General features: G+C 43.6%; 2 protein-coding genes across 10 annotated transcripts in view; one reads left to right on the top strand and one right to left on the bottom strand.

The window, feature by feature from the left end:
• Nucleotides 1-12,376, top strand: part of KDM4B (lysine demethylase 4B) — a 262,102-nt gene that overhangs the window by 14,010 nt on the left and 235,716 nt on the right. For all 8 annotated transcript variants that reach the window (XR_014492596.1, XM_083363244.1, XM_083363243.1 and 5 more), the window contains exon 2: nt 5,669-5,759. The gene's annotated coding sequence lies outside the window, so the exon portion shown is untranslated. The remainder of the gene's footprint in view (nt 1-5,668; nt 5,760-12,376) is intronic.
• Nucleotides 1-12,376, bottom strand: part of TICAM1 (TIR domain containing adaptor molecule 1) — a 232,135-nt gene that overhangs the window by 110,337 nt on the left and 109,422 nt on the right. The window lies entirely within an intron of this gene.

Raw genomic sequence — 12,376 nt, 5'->3', positions numbered from 1 at the left:
GCAGTCATCCCAGTCCCCGCCTCGCCTTGCCCTGCGGCAATGACGCCCCTGCCCTTCCCCCCTGCCTTGTCTCGCCTCACCCCGCAGGACGAGCCTCCTGCTCCCACCGTCCCACCCGCCAGACACCCCCTGGATCTCCCCCAATCCTGCCTGGCCCCCACAGGTGTCCCTCCCCACAAGCAACATGGTGGCCATGCCCACCCAGTCTGCCATAACACCACAGGCACGCCCACCCAATGTGGCCCCCCCAAATGGGCCATGCCCACCTGGCACCCGTCGATCCATAAGTGGGTTTTGGGTTGCAGTTTGGGCACTCGGTCTTTAAAAAGTTCACCATCACTGGTCTAGGCCTTCCAGGGGTCAGCGGGCTGTTGTTTAGGGCAGGGCTTTTCAGCCTTTTCACCCAGTGTACCACTTTTAGGATATGGCAACATCCGAGTACCACCAGTCGCCTAGCAAGGTGTCCAGAACTTGATGACCAAAAAAAAAAAAACCAGGAAAAAAGCGAAGTACAGGTAGTGGGCACTGCTTCCGGATGACGCGTCTGGCCTGTGGGCCGGCAGTTTGACACCCCTGGCTGTGTGATTTTATAAAAAAGTGCTTGCTTTGTAAAACATGCTTAGACAAGGGTGAGTAGAAATGCAATGCGGTGTGATTTAGTGGTGTGTAAACCCAGCTGTAGCTTTTCTTCATTCTTTTCTCACACAACATAAAAATACTATAATGTTTGCTTATGTAGCAGTAATTACCATGGTGGTTGATAAACTGTAATGGTGCCTCTTATATCTAGTCCTGTTCTTCTAAACTTCCTTACTAATCCTGAAAACACTAGCAGGGCTGAACCTGCTTAATGCTTGGAGAGGAGACCATCAGAAACTCCCAAGTCTGTGGGCTACAATATAGAGTGGTGGTGGTCCACTTCTCTATTGTGGAGGCCGATCTGGCTGAAGAGAGGTTTATTTTTTGTTTATCCTGGTTTGATCTAGTGCCGGGGTCGGCAACCTTAAACACTCAAAAGAGCCACTTCGACCATTTCTCACAGAAAACAAAAACATTGGGAGCCGCAAAACCCTTTTGACATCGAAAATGAAGATAACACTCCATCTATCCTTTTTTACCTTTATGCTACGTATAAAAAAAACTATAGTGTGTTGCATTTATAAAATCAATGAACTGCTAGAAAGAAAACAAATTTTTATGCGGGGGGGGGGGGACCCATTTCTCCTTCATCCCAACAGGTGAAAACAATTTTAGTAGCTTATCTACCATCTTTAAATACAGCACAATTATCCCCATACCTCATCTCTTAATTTTTTAAAAAAATCAAAATATTTCATTAAATGTTTGTTACTAAAAGTCCAGTAAGAACAACATGTATTCATATTTTCTCCCTCCTCTCTTTCTCTCTCTTCTCCCTCTCTATCTCTCTCTTTTCTCTCCCTCTCTCTTTCTTCTCCCTCTCCCTCTCTTTCCTCTCTCTCTCTCTCTCTCTCTCTCTCTCTGATCTTCGGCTCACCTGGCCAGCTGGCCATGGCCTCACGCTATTCTCCAACAAGCTGACACACATTCTTATTGGGCTGGCTCTCTCCTGCCAGTAGTCTGCCAGTCCTCTTCCCCCACTAAGTAAAAAAAAGTGTGTGTGTGTGTGTGTGTGTGTGTGTGTGTGAGAGAGAGAGAGAGAGAGAGAGAGAGAGAAAGAGCTGCTGCTTTCTGCTGCTTCCTGCTGCTTCCTGCTTCCTGCTGAGACGCAGCAAGGCAGGGAGAGCCCGCCCAATAAGCTTGTCTGAGAACAGTGTGAGGCCAGGTGAGCAGAAGATGGGGAGAGAGAGAGAGAGAGAGAGAGAGAGAGAGAGAGAGAGAGAGAGAGAGAGAGAGAGAGAGAGAGAGAGAAGGGAAGCGCAAGTGCCCCTCTCTGTCTCTGTCTCTCTCTCTCTGCAAATGGCGGAGGAGGACTGGGAGCCGCAGGAGAAGGCTGAAAGAGCCACATGTATCCCAGGGTCACGTGATCCCCTTTTACAACTTTCTGACAAGCAAAGCCAATGGGGAAAGCCAGATTCACTTTAACAACCTTGTTACTAACTTAACGGCTGCAGTGATTCACTTAACAACTCTGGCAAGGAAGATCGCAGAATGGGGCAAAACTCACTGAACAACTGTCTTGCTTAGCAGTAGAAATGCTGAGCTCAGTTGCAGCCATAAGTCAAGGACTACCTATACAGAAGTGTTCTGTCACGGTCTTCTTCCAATATGGTTTGTTTCACTTCCTAGTTTAGCCTAAAGGCCTAACTTTTCCTGGTCATCTCCCATTCATGTACCAAACAGTTCCTAGACTATTTATCTTCAAGATTAGCCAGACCTGCACATATGTGATCACCATCTTCTGCACGCTTCCTTCCCAATTAGCTTGCAAGAAGCAGAGTTAATGCAGAATGCAGAAATCAAATTGTAATTTATGATAGATTTACGATGTAAGGTCATGAGCATGCTAGCTGGAGAATTATGGGAATTATGGGACTTAAAGATGCCGATGTTGAGAAACACTCCTCTGGGGCCTTACGTTCTTGTACACATCGAACGCAATAGGACAGCGCCAGCAACCCTGGGTTGAGAAGCTGTAGGTGCACTAAGCAAATTGCATACTCTCTTGAAATCCTTTCCTCTTCAATCTCTCCATTCTGCAGTATTAAAAAAAACATCAATTTCTGTAGGCAATCTCCTCTTTGTCTCCCCTTTCATCCCCTCCGCACCCCTACAGAGCGAAGATTTCAAGAAAGTACAAATAGTCCTCAAAGTTCCAGCTATCCCAGCATTCAGGTGATCATGATCCAGCCACTTGGCAACTGGCTCACATTTCTAATGGCTGCAACAGTCTATGTTTGTAATTTTCCTGCCAGCTTCCCACAAGCAAAATGAATGGGGAAACTGGCAGGTTATAAATCACTCAGGTGAGTCTCCCGCACCTGGCAGCCATCAACCCATGCCCCACTGCACTCATGCCGGATACCTGCATACCCTTACAAACCCTCCCCCACCAGCCTGCCACCTGGAACTTGCAACTTCCTGATAGCGTCACCACTGACTGGTTGTTCAAAGCTGGCAGGAAGTGGTGAGAAAGTCCTCGCTTCACAACCTATAAACCTCACTTAACGATGACACCAGGGACTACTGAGATTGCCATTGTTAAGCAATGTGGTCATGTTATATTGCTACGCTCTACGACTGCATCACTCAGTAACAAGAGTTCACCCCATGCCTGAAGATGACTTCACCTAGCACACGGGTAGACAACCTTGGCTCTTTTATGACTCGTGGACTTCAACTCCCAGAATTCCTGAGCCAGCATGGCTCAGCTTGGAGACCTCTCCCTTTTCCCTCAGCATGGCTGGCTCAGGAATTCTGGGAGTTGAAGTCCATGAGTCATAAAAGAGCCAAGGCTGCCTACCCCTGGGCTAGCCCAACTAGATAGCAGCTCTCAGCCAAGTCTGGCTAATCTTGAAGATAAATAGTTTAGGAACTGTTTGGTACATGAATGGGAGACGACCAGGAAAAGTTAGGTCTTTAGGCTAAACTAGGAAGTGAAACTTCCAAGTGAAACTTGGAAGAAGACCATGACAGAACACTTCTGTATAGGTAGTCCTTGACTTATGGCTGCAACTGAGCTCAGCATTTCTGAGTTTTGCCCCATTCTGCGATCTTCCTTGCCAGAGTTAAGTGAATCACTGTAGCCGTTAAGTTAGTAACAAGGTTGTTAAAGTGAATCTGGCTTTCCCCATTGGCTTTGCTTGTCAGAAAGTTGTAAAAGGGGATCACGTGACCCTGGGATACTGCGACTGTCATAATTAGGAGTCCGTTGCCAAGCACCCACATTCTGTAAAAGTGATTGTGGGGATGCTGCAATGCTCATTAAATGTGAAAAAGTGGCCACAAGTCACTTCTGCAGTGTCGTTTTAACCTCAAGATAGTCAGTAAGCAAATGGTTGTAAGTCAAGGACTACTTGCATTGTTACCCAGAAAGCTGCTGAGTATTAGATGCAGGCAAAATGTTTTGAATTTGAAATATTTAAAACTTGAAATGCCTTCTTTCCAGTTAGAAATTGCTTTTCCGGGTTCACAATTTAAGACAAAATTGGCTGTTATCACTGTGATAACCTATGACTTATATACAAGCAGAATAATATTTATAATGTATCACAATCCATCACATTTCTATAAAAAAGGGTTGTCCAGGGCAGCATTTTGTTGGAGATGTAATAAGGACAACGTCAATGGAGATTCTCGGTCATCCAAGTCATGGTGGCCCTCGTAGGTGCTTTTTCAAAAGGCAATTGGACTGCCTTTCTTAGTTTTTCCTTGAACTGAAGAAGCTTCTTGGCTGAGAAGCAAAATGTCTCCAAGGGAAAACAAAGGAAGTCCAGTTGCCTTTTGAAAAAGCATCTTTGGGACAATAAGGACAATGCTTCTTTAGAGCACATATTTATACAGTATCTTATAGTTACTGAGTTTTGGAGAAAGTAGTGGGCTATGTAAATGTGACAAAAGCTACAGTTCTCAGAGGGTAATCTCTTGAATTATATACCAAGCAACCTAAATGGATTCTCCATGCCCTTATTACCGGTATAGCTGAAAGACAAATATTGCCACATTGGAAAAATAAAAGTGCGGCCCCATTTACCCAGTGGATTGAAGACCTGATTACACCTGCTACCTATGAGCGGATTGCGTCTCGATGTAGATTTTGTATGGATAAATATAAGGAAATATCATTTATCATTTATACAGAGTACAGTAGGTTAAAAAAAGCATGATAGTGACGTAAGTGCACTATATCCGTGTGTATGTGTTTATTAGATAGTTATACGTACAATTGTTTAACCATATATACTCTAGACCTTTTTGTTGTATTTTTCATTTATTTTTAAATCATTTGTTATGTATTTTTTCATAACGTATATGTATTTTTGTATATTGTTTGTTTTGCTTTTTCTCTTAACTTTAAAAGGGATGCAAAACTGATGCGCGCACGTGCGCACACACACACACCTTGAATCTTAACAAATCCATCCAGTGCTGTGTATATGTGTATAGAAGATCTTTCCCACTGCTCCTTTTTTGAACTGGTATAACTACAAAAAATGTCAGTCATTCAATGCAGCATGCTCTCCCCCAAATGTTTTTTGTGTTTGTGTGTGTGTGTCTGTCCGTCCGCCCGTCCGTCCGTCCGTCCATCCATCCATCCATCCATCCATCCATCCATCTATCTGTCCAGCCCATTTTTTGAGTTTTGTTTGACATTATGTCCAATTTGCTTTTTTTCCTCCCTTTTTTTGTTCTGTTCCAATACACACAAAGGGAATAAACCTGTGTATAGCAAAACATGTGTTCCTGCAATACTTTTCTGAGAGAAATACTTGATTTTCTGGAAAAATTTCTGGGGTGCCAACAATTTCGAGCATGACTGTATCTATCTATCTGAAGATAAATATTAGCAGCTGCCTCTTCCAAATAAAGGTGATAGCAGCAGTTTCTCCAGTGTTTTTTTTTAATTATTAGCTTTGGGCTCTGTCTGCTCACTCCCCTATGATGCCTTCTTTTCTAAAAAGAAAGTGAAAACACCAGACTTTTCTGCAAAAGAAGGCAAACATTGTTTTTCTTTTCCTCTAACTTTTAGATGAGATGTTCAGCATTGTGTGATCATCTGATAATTCCTAGAAGAGGAAGAATTTGCTGCACGTGGAGGAAATTTCCTGCTGTTAAAAAAAGTAAGTCAACCCCCTCTCCCCATCACCCATTTGATTTCCCTTCCCTACCAATAGCCATTGAGATATGCCAAACAAGCTATTCAGTTTCCAGTTTTGAAAAACGGAGAATGGTATGTATGCACCCCATTTAGTTTAGGTATTGGTAGATTTACTTTTTCACTCACTTCCCTAAAGCAGGGATGTGCCTCGCCCTTCCTTTTGTGGTCCAGGGTGGTTGGGGCCAAAAGTTGAGAACCTGTTTGGATTTGGGGGGATTTAAGAGGCACTGTAACTTTTGGAAATGCTGAAAGCATCCATTCACGTTGAAACTCCATCCTAAGACAATCTCCTTTAAATATGTAAGTTGCAATCCGTGGCATTCCAATAGAAGAGAATATGTAGAGTTCAGTTGTGAAGTCCTTGGTGCTCTCTGAGTTTGATAGTTTGCAGGTGTTTCATTACCCAACTACAGTTGCAAGAAAAAGTATGTGGACCCTTTGGGATTATGTGGAGTTTTGCATGAATTGGCCATAAAATGCGCTCTAAACGTCATGTAGGTCACAACAATAGAGAAACACAGTCTGCTTAAAATAATACTACACAAACATTAGCTGTTGTCATGTTTTAATTGAACATAAGATGGAAACATTCACAGTGCAGGGTGGAAAAAGTATGTGAACCTTTGGACTTAATAACTGGTTGACCTTCCTTTGGCAGCAATAACCTCAACCAAACGTTTCCTGTAGTTGCAGATCAGACCTGCACAACGATCTGGAGTAATTTTGGACCACTCCTCTTCACAAAACTGTTTCAGTGTAGCAATATTCTTGGGATGTCTGGTGTGAATCGCTCTCTTAAGGTCATGCCACAGCATTTCAATTGGTTTGAGGTCAGGACTCTGACTGGGCCACTCCAGAAGGCGTATTCTGTTCTGTTGAAGCCACTGTTTTGTTGAATTACTTGTATGCTTTGGGTCATTGTCCTGTTGCATCACCCATCCTCTGCGGAGCTTCAGTTGGCGGACAGATGGTCGTACATTTTCCTGCAAAATGTCCTGATAAACTCTGGAATTCATTTTCCCATCAATGACAACAATCCGTCCAAGCCCTGAGGCAGCAAAGCAGCCCCAAACCATGATGCTCCCTCCGCCGTGTTTTACAGTGGGGATGAGGTTTTGATGTTGGTGTGCTGTGCCTTTTTTTTCTCCACACATGGTGTTGTGTGTTTTTCCCAAACAACTCAATTTTGGTTTCACCTGTCCACAGTATATTTTGCCAGTAGTGCTGTGGAACATCCAGGTGCTCTTTTGCAAACTTCAAACGTGCTGCAATATTTTTTTTTGGACAGCAATGGCTTCCTCCGTGGTGTCCTCCCATGTACTCCATTCTTGTTTAATGTTTTCCTTATTGTAGATGTGTCAACAGAAATGTTAGCATGTGCCAGAGATTTCTGTAGGTCTTTAGCTGACACTGTAGGATTCTTCTTTACCTCGTTAAGCATTATGCGCTGTGCTCTTGCAGTCAATTTTACAGGACGACCACGCCTAGGGAGAGTAGCAACAGTGCTAAACTTTCTCCATTTGTAGACAGTCTGTCATACCGTGGACACATGAACATCACGGCTTTTGGAGATACTTTTGTAACCCTTTCCAGCTTCATGCAAGTCAACAATTCTTGATCGTAGGTCTTCTGCAAGTCAACAATTCTTGATCGTAGGTCTTCTGAGAACTCTTTTCTGCGGGGCATGGTTCACATCAGACAGTGCTTCTTGAGACCAGTAAACCCAAAACAGGTGTGTGTTTTTAAAGGGCAGGAGGGCTGTCAGCAACACATCCAATATCATCACACTGATTGGAGTCAAGGTTGGCTCACTCCTGGCTCCAATTAGCTCTTGGAGAAGTCATTAGGCTAGGGGTTCACATACTTTTTCCACCCTGCACTGTGAATGTTTCCATCTTATGTTCAATTAAAACACGACAACCGCCAATGTTTGTGTAGTATTATTTTAAGCAGACTGTGTTTTTCTATTGTTGTGACTTACATGACGTTTAGAGCGCATTTTATGGCCAATTCATGCAAAACTCCACGTAATCCCAAAGGGTTCACATACTTTTTCTTGCAACTGTAGGTTCCATCATCAGTGTGAGGAAATGTAGGGTCTGATCCCTGTTTATATACAGTACCAGTGTTGGTTGGTGGGGATGTGGTTTTCTTCTTGGTAGTTCCTTGATTAGGATATTGATTTCTGCCTGATTGTTTGTCTAGCGTTAATCTCTGTTTATCTGGGTGTACACTGCTGGGGAAGATCTGTTCTGTTCTTTTTGTTTTCATTTTAGGGGGATGGTTGTCTTTTTTTGAGTTGTGTGTAAATATGGTTTATGGGACTGTTGATGGCTAATTTGTCTGGCTATTATGTTTTCAGGAATTCCCTTGCATTTTTGGATTTGGGTTGGTCAGTTACCTGCTAATACTATAGATGAGTCTGTCCACGTGTTGTGAGATTAATTTTTTTATTGTGTCTTCTGACTCCTAAATGGCAGGCTCCTGACTCTGCTAATCTGCCTAGCTCATCCCATACAGTATACCTACTGTTTGTTACAATCTTTGCACTCTATATTGTAGATAACTCATGTTTTTTCTTCTTGGGCTACTGCGTCTTTCGGTTAAGAAGCTTGGGAGAGCTTTTGTCTGTGTGTTCCCATGATGTGTGGTTGTAATGGTGGTTTTGAGACTTTTGGATGTAGTGTTGTCCTTTCTGTCGCTTACGCTGGTTGTGCTATAGTGGTTTGAGTGGACCTTTTGATAAAGTTGAGCGGGTACCCATTGTGTCGGAGGATGTATAATAGGCAGTCTGATTGCTTTTTCTGGTGCTTTAAGTTGCTGTGTTGTGTTGGCACTTGTCTGAATGACGCTGCTGGGGAAGATCTTTCTCTGTTCTTGTGGGAGATTGGGTTGTTACTTCGGTAATGGAGCATTTGGTTAGTGTGGGTTGCTTTTCAATATATTAGCATTTTTAATTTGCTGTCATTCCCTCTGCTCTTGAGGATAGCCAGGAAGGGTTGTGTGTTGTTATCATCTTCCCTTGTAAATTTCATTCCTTTCAAGATGATTCGTGTGCCTTCTCTCTAGTACATGTTTCATTTTTATTACGACAAGAGGTGTTGTCGACATGCTTCTGGTTGTGCGTGTGGGAGTGCTAGACGCCACTTATGGTTTCTGCTAGCAGAACTGAGCATGGTAATCCCATGAGCATTAGATTTGATTTGTTCATGTATTTGTCTAACAAACTACAAGTTGGTAGTAAGGCAGAAAGAGGTTCATGAGGTCCATGCTTCTGGGCATCTTATTTGGCCAGGTCAGGTATATTACCTTAGGGAGCACCTGCGGGCGGCATCAACTTCCCTCCGCCCAGTGCGCTCCCACAGAGAGGGCCTCCTCAGGGTGCCGCCGTTCGGAGAATGCCGTCTGGTGACCCCCAGGGGGAGGGCCTTCTCTGTGGGTGCGCCTGACCTGTGGAACCGTTTACCGGTTGAGCTCCGGATGGCTCCCGACCTTCGCTCCTTCCGACGCGACCTAAAAACCTATTTGTTTGAACAAGCCTGCCTGGTCTGATGGGTTTTGTTTTAATTATTGTTTTAATGTAATTTATTTTCTGCATTTGGGCACTAGGGTTTAATTTGTTTTTAATTTCTGTATTTTGGGTATTTTGGTATTTATGTCCCTGTTCACCGCCCTGAGTCCTTCGGGAGAAGGGCGGTATACAAATAAAATAAGATGAATAAATAAAATAAATTGTCTATCTCAGGGCTTTTCAACCTTTTCACCCATCGTACCACTTTTAGGATATGGCAACATCCGAGTACCACTAGTCGCCTAGCAAGGTGTCAAAAACTTGATGACCAAAAAAAAAAAAAAAAAAGGAAAAAAGTGATGAAGTACAGGTAATCCTCGACTTACAAGAGTTTGCTTAGCGACTGTTCGAAGCTACAATGGCACTGTGCGTGTGGAAAACCAGATTAATAAACGTGCTGTTCCTATTCATGGAAAATTGCCTCTTTCCCTGAACACAACAACAATGTTGTGCTGGTCTGCTTTTATATTCAGTGGGAAAGAGTAACGGAGGCAGTGACTTTAGGGATGAACCCCCTTATTAAGTTTTAAACTTGATCCTATTTCATAATTAGTCCTCCTTGAGGAGCTTGTTAAGGGGTTTTACCTTCCGGCACGAGACAAGGGATCTCTGAGAGGCACATGCTCTTCCTTGCTTTTATGGGCTTTCACTGAGAAAAGTTTCACCCCTTGAGATTTTCCTCTCAATTTCTAGAGTTCAGTCTGATAACTGATGTTAAGCGCATGCAGATTCTGAACCGGAAATGCTGTGAAAAGGTGCAGAGGACCACGTGGTGGAGAATAGGATGCACAGTGAGCAATAATAGCATGAGCACCTGTAACCCCCTCCTTCTCTTCTCCATTGTCAGGAATGGAACTCCTCAATCCTGCATTCATTTTTGCACTAATAAGAATTTATTTATACATACATACCATCTGTAGCGAAAGCTGGACCGTAAGAAAGGCTGAGCGCCAAAGGATGGAGGCCTTTGGACTGTGGTGCTGGAGAAGACTCCTGCATGTCCCTTGGACTGCAAGGCGATCAAACCGGTCGGTCCTAGAGGAGATCAACCCTGACTGCTCTTTAGAAAGCCAGATCCTGAAGCTGAAACTCCAATACTTTGAACATCTAGTGAGAAGGAAGGACTCACTGGAGAAGAGCTTAACGCTGGGAAAGGTTGAGGGCAAGAGAAGAAGGGGACGACAGAGAATGAGGTGGCTGGATGGAGTCACCGAAGCAGTAGGCGTGAGCTTAAATGGACTCCAGAAGAGGGTAGAGGACAGGAAGGCCTGGAGGAACGTTGTCGCTCGGACACGACTTTGCAGCTAACAACAACAACCATCTATAGCAGGCGTGGGGCAATTAATTTCCCCAAGGGGCCACCCGAGAAGCTGGGACCGCTGTGGAGGCCTGCACCAATAGGGCTGCGAAAGTGCATAGTAGGCAGGCAGACACGTACATGCATAAATTAAATTTTAAAAAGTCGCCTTCAAAATAAAAAGCAATTATTGGCAAGCCAGACTGGGACAGCGATGTGGCCTAGAACGCCCAGCTCTGATCTACAGGCTGCCCAATTTCCAAGGACTCCAGGCAATTTAACCATTTTAACTGTAAGGGGGGAAAAAGTCAGAAAACAAAAACATAAAGCAACCCAAAGGCAAGTTTATAAGACAGACAGACAGACAGACAGACAAAAAAAAATCCAACCCAAGAGATTGAAAAGGGAGACACGAGTGAGCTCTACGCAACAGCAGCTGTGAAGAGAAGCCTCTTTCATCAGGGCAAGCCTGGAAATGACCACACCAGTTTTCCTCCTTTTTGTAGGCACAAAGAAATTGGGGGATGGGAGGTGGTTATAGCTGCAGGGTATCCACGCCTAATGTTGGGAGAAATGCCATTATTCTAATTCCGCCAGACAGGATCCTTTTATTGCATTAGGAGAGTTTCCGGATTATGCTAACGTATTCAGGGCAACAAATAATGCAAGAGCAGATGCACTAAAATAGCACTCTTTTTTTGGGGGGGGGGCGCCTGATAATGATACCCTAATTCCTTTGCAGTCTCTCCTACCTCTGAGACAAAGGCAATAGATTTCTGTCCCCAGAGGTCAGATCTTGCAGAGGCCCTACAGTTGAACAATTTAATTTATTTATTTATTTTATTTTAATTCCATTTATATCCCGCCCTTCTCCGAAGACTCAGGGCGGCTTACAAGCTTAGCAGTAGCCTTCATTCTATGTATATGCCTGCTTATTAGGGCTTTCACACACACCCCAGCGGCATTATTACAAAGTCAGCTTAATTGCCCCCAACAATCTGGGTCCTCAATAAGGCTTGCCTAGAAATCCTGCAAGATATCTCTGTTCTGTGTCCTGTCGTTTGGTAAAACTTCATTCCTTGGAGATTTCTGGGTGGAAATCTGACCTAACTTTCAATGTGTTTCCTGGGGGAATAGAGAATCGATAAGATTCCAGGGTAGAAATTTCTTTTGTGTTAGTCATCCTGAAGTCAGGGCCAACTGGCAGGTTAGGAGCCCAGTGCAAAGCCTACCTAATACCTAATAAAGTGTTAATTAGCTGCAGCGCAGATCTTAATAATAGCAATAGTTCTACTACTACTGCTACTACTGCTATTACTACTACTACTACTACTACTACTACTACTATAATTAAAGCCATTAATACATGGGCAGTCCCAGTGATATGCTACTTAGCTGGAATTATTAATTGGACTTTGGTTGAACTGGAAAAACCTAGACTGGAAAACGTGTAAACCTTTGAATACGCACCACGCTGTACATCCACATATACAGGTTGTACCTGCCAAGTCACATCGACAGGTTGTACCTGCCAAGAAAAATAGAGGGGAGAGGGCTATTGCAAATCCACCAAACTGTAGAAGAAGAAAAACAAAGTTTAAATGACAGTGTGAATCAAAGTACAGAAAAATTGCTGCAGGGTGTGAAAACCGAGAGCATTATAAAAATAATAGAAACAAAAGGCAGAATATAAGGAAAAACGGCTGGATGA

The sequence above is a fragment of the Vipera ursinii genome, assembly GCF_947247035.1.
Source record: "Vipera ursinii genome assembly, chromosome: 1".
Taxonomy (NCBI): Eukaryota; Metazoa; Chordata; class Lepidosauria; order Squamata; family Viperidae; genus Vipera; species Vipera ursinii.
This window is presented reverse-complemented; position numbering and strand designations above follow the sequence as displayed.